The 4,950-nt window shown below is 43.3% G+C and overlaps 1 long non-coding RNA gene across 1 annotated transcript; it reads left to right on the forward strand.

Annotated features, from left to right (window-relative positions):
* The first annotated feature begins 299 nt into the window (after positions 1–299).
* LOC125543208 lies at positions 300–1,099 on the forward strand. Its single transcript, XR_007298341.1, has 2 exons — positions 300–444; positions 680–1,099. It is a non-coding gene; the product is annotated as an uncharacterized LOC125543208 (long non-coding RNA).
* The last annotated feature ends 3,851 nt before the right edge of the window (positions 1,100–4,950 follow it).

A 4,950-nucleotide genomic window follows, 5' to 3' on the forward strand; every position in this document is an offset into this window, starting at 1 on the left:
CGTAGCAACGCGCGCCATCATGATCTAGTAAACCTTGAGGGAGTATGCAGCCGACATGATCCACACCGAGCTAGATGTCCATCGACCCTTGAATCACGGGCACGTTGTCGTCTTCTTAAGCAGCCCCACGTGTTGTCCATTACGAAATCAAGTGTGGCCAATTTAGGAGCCACCTCGTGTACCACGCACGGTGCATGCATGCATGTGCAGAGCATCTTCTCTGCATATGAGGCTAGTTAGCACAATGAAACAAGTAGTCGTGCTCCACGCCTACATGTGTGAGAGCATCTTATCTTCTCTCGTGCTTGTCTCATGCATGTGGGAGCATCCTATCCCCATCTTCTCTCGTGATGGATCCTCCCTATAAATAGGCCTAGCGTTATGCAAATAACCAGTCAAGTTCAGAGTGAGCTCGAGGTTCATTTAGCTGGAGAGTAGTGTTGGGTATGTATTCCATATTTCCATTCTCATATGCTATCTGTCAATAAGTTTCTCTGTATGCATCATCGTCACGCAGAGCCCAGGGTTATCCTCCTTTTCGGAAAAAGCTATATTACTAGCATTATGTTATTTTGATCTGTAGTCTAAACCCCAAAAAAGATGATTTGATGAACTATTTGGGCCAACTATTATTGTGATTTTTAATCTGAACTGAATTATTTTGAACAATTGTTTGCAGCTCACGGAATCAAGAATGAGTTGCGCTGCCCCAAAAGTCCCAGCCGGAGAGGAGAAGAAGACGTCATGGCCGGAGGTAGTGGGTAAGTCCATCGAGGAGGCCAAGGAGATCATCCTTAAGGACATGCCTGACGCCGACATTGACGTCCTTCCCGCTGGCTCGGCGATGACCCTCGACTTCAGGACCAACCGTGTCCGCATCATCGTCGACACTATCGCGACCACCCCTTCCATTGGTTAGCAAGCTTTGTGAGCGAGAGACAAAATGGATGCACTTATGCATGCTGATGAATAAGTAGTTTCAATAATCATGGATGAATAAATACATGCTGACCAATGGCGTGTGTCGATGTACTTATGGTTCAATGGACTTGACTAGTTATTTTTAATTTATGAGATGTCGGCTTGTTGTTCATGTGTTCACTAAAACGCTCATGAAATATGCATACTGTGGGTATGTTGCTGGATTATTTCAACAACTTAGACCTGATAGTGTCATTAGAATGAAATATGCTAATCACACCTTAATCTACTTAGAGAAGAACTCGAGCCCCATGAGATATCTTAAATGGATTCTTTCGTGCTTTGGACAAACTTTGGAGATGAGAATTAGTTTTAGTGTGACCCCGTGCCTATCAACATTATTGTTGATGAGGCTTAACCTTTTGCTCAAACCCTTTGCCAACATATAAGAAACATGATATACACATCTTTTTATTCTTTGAGAAATGCATGAGATAAGTGTGCCCATATATTAAGATAGGAAGTAAGAATCATATACAAATAACCACCACATAAAAGGCAGCCCAAACTTCCCATTCCGTTATCGCAACACTAAGTAACTACTCACTTAAGACTATCTTTCCCCACCTTCCGCGACGCAAGGCAATGCTGGTGAATTTTATCGACTACTGATGTATGAAGCAGAGAGGTGTTCTTGAACACCTTGTGCTTCTCTCAAGCATATGCATCATAGCGAGCGGAGGATCAACCAGTTGACACCTTTTCTCAGCTTGGAAGGGATGCCCTGCTGAAGAGCAGACCACCGGCCAGGTGAGGACGTCGCCGGTACCACTCGACATCTGGTTCAGCAGGAAGATCCATCTCAGGATGTGAGAGTAGACCTCACGCGCAAGCACACGAAGCATCATTAGGTGCTCGATCGTTTCCTTGGGTACACATCTCTCTTTTTTGGATATTTTCTTGGTAGTGAATTAGTGATTAAACTTTTTAGAGTAAAGGTATTTCGCTGTCTAGAATTGGCGATTAAAATTGAGCTATGAACTTGGGATTGCTTGGAAATTACATGCATGGCATTGAGATATACACAAATTTAATTAGGTTTGTCTTAATCTACCTTGGATGGAACTGTTGGATTAAATATGCATCTATGGGATGCCATTAGTAGGAATTAATTGCAACTAGAACACCTAATTGACATGAACAGAGAAGGGTTTAGGGATCCTTTACATGTCACGGGAGTGGACATGATCGCCTGCTCGGTGCAGGCGTGATGCAGGGGTGATGTAGTCGAAGCAGATGTTCTCCTTGACGTCCTGTTTCCTTTAGGACGCCACCGGCACTGGCCGGAAACAGCAGCGGCGGCTGGCTTAGGTCTTCCCGTCGCTGCAGCGCTCCCCCTAATCGTGTGGGGTGATAATATCGAGAGGAGGGTAAACCTTACGTGAATTGTGATCGCGCCGATGGCCAGCTCTCTTCTGTATCCTTTTAATATGGCGCTGGCGACAGGGGACCCAAAACCTGAGTTGGTTTTTGGGCGCCCCCGATCAGGGCGCGTTAGTTCTGATCGAGGCTCACATACGTTGGTACGTGGACCCCTTCATTTAACGTTATCCCCTTATTTTTTTTCTGTTAGACTAATAGATCTAATTGCCTGTTAAGCCGTCAGATCAAAACCAACATTCTCCCCCTTGATCGTTAGGCTTAACTTTATTTGCCCATTCTACATAGGAATGATGTACCAAAGTGAGGTGTTACAACAGCTCGAAACGCCATAGAACCTCAACACTTATAGCACACCCGCCTATTTCGAAATGGAAAACATTTTGGTAATTGAGGAGTGGTTTATTTTAATGGTCCTCTTATTCCAGAATCATAAGGCTTCCAGTAATCCCATGCCGGCAACATACTCACGGAAAATACTGGGTGGTAAGCCTTTTGTTAGCGGATCCGCAAGCATATGCTTCGTTCTTATATGTTTAACATCAATTGTTTGATCCTGGATTCTATCTTTCACAACATGATACTTTATGTTAATGTGTCTGGCAGCACTACTTGACCTGTTGTTACTCGTATAGAAAACCGCGGGTTCATTATCACAGTACAATAAAATTGGTCTAGATATGCTGTCAACCACTTTAAGTCCGGGAATAAAATTCTTTAGCCATACAGCCTGCCGGTGGCCTCATAACATGCTACAAATTCTGCTTGCATCGTAGATCCATCAGTTAACGTTTGTTTGGAGCTTTTCCACAATATAGCTCCTCCCGCGAGTGTGAATATGTAACCTGACGTGGATCTCTTACTATCCACACACCCGGCAAAATCAGAGTCTGAATAACCAACAATTTCTAGGTTATCAGTTCTTTTATATGTAAGCATGAAATCCTTAGTTCCTTGCATATAACGCAAGACTTTCTTTGCGGCCTTCCAGTGGTCCGGTCCTGGATTTGATTGGTATCTGCCAAGCATCCCGGTTACAAAACATAAATGTGGCCGTGTACACACTTGAGCATACATGATGCTTCCGACAGCTGAAGCATAAGGAACCGACTTCATCTGATCAGTTTCATATTGGTTCCTCGGACATTGAAATGTCCCAAACTTATCGCCCTTAACTATAGGAGTAGGTGAGGGTGACCACTTATGCATATTGAATTTTTTCAGTACTCTCTCAAAGTATGCTTTTTGAGATAGTCCTAACGTTCCCCTGGACCTATCTCGATGAATCTCGATGTCGAGGACATACGAGGCTTCACCAAGAACTTTCATATCAAAACTGGATGACAGAAAATTCTTGGTCTCATGCAGCGTATTCTTATCGCTACATGCCAAAAAAATGTCATCAACGTATAGGACTAAAATTATGAACCTACTGCCTTTAAACTTAACGTATATGCAGTTGTTCACAACATTTTCGGTGAAACCAAAAGTTTTGATAATTTTATCAAACTTGAGGTACCACTCTCTTGAAGCTTGCTTCAAGCCATAAATTGATTTCTTTAGACGACATGCTAAATGTTCCTTCCCTTCCACAAAAAAACCTTCCGGCTGAGCCATGTAAACGTTTTCTTTAGGTCATCATTTAGAAATGTTGTTTTAACATCCATTTGGTGTAGTTCTAGGTCATAATGAGCTAGTAATGCCATAATGGTTCTTAAAGAATCCTTGGTTGACATGGGAGAAAAGGTTTGCTTATAGTCAATTCCTTCTCTCCGCGAATACCCTTTTGCCACTAGCCTTGCCTTGAACCGTTCGACCTTTACTTTGGAATCATACTTGGTTTTGTAGACCCACTTGCAACCTACCTTCTTAGATTCATCGGGAACTTTTACTAAGTCCCAAATGTCGTTTGAGCCCATAGACTTCAACTCGTCTTCCATGGCAACCATCCACTTGGACGAATTTTCACTTTTAATGGATTCCTTAAAAGATGTTGGATCCTCCACCTTTCCCAAATCATTCATATCCTCAATCATGTATGTGATATAATCATCTGATATGGCTTTGTTTCTCTCACGACGTGGCCTTCCCACGGGAGGAGGTGGTGGAGGAGCATCATTGTTCTGAGGGTCATCTTCATTACCCGACTGGTGATCCTCTTCACCTTCTGGATTGACATTAGTTTCAGGATCACCATCAGCCTCAGGACCTGAAGTACTAGATTGAGGATTAGCATGAGACGTCACTACACTTTGTAGTGGCAAAACAATCTCTTGGATAGTCGGGGATGGAACACACACCCGTTTCTCCTCAAGATTGATCTCCCTTATTTCGGTGGCTTCGTTATCCTCAAAGAATACTGCTTGTCGAGTCTCCACATACTTGATGGTGTGACCCGGACAATAGAAACGATATCCCTTTCCCCTATGAGGGTATCCAATGAAGAAACAACTATCTTTGGATCTAATTTCTTAAGTTGTGGATTGAAAATTCTAGCCTCAACGGGACAACCCCATACACGTAAGTAATTCAAGCTCGGTTTCTTTCCCGTCCACATCTCGTAAGGTGTGTTCGGTGCTGCTTTAGTAG

The sequence above is a fragment of the Triticum urartu genome, chromosome 1 (assembly GCF_003073215.2).
Source record: "Triticum urartu cultivar G1812 chromosome 1, Tu2.1, whole genome shotgun sequence".
In the NCBI taxonomy this organism is placed as follows: domain Eukaryota; kingdom Viridiplantae; phylum Streptophyta; class Magnoliopsida; order Poales; family Poaceae; genus Triticum; species Triticum urartu.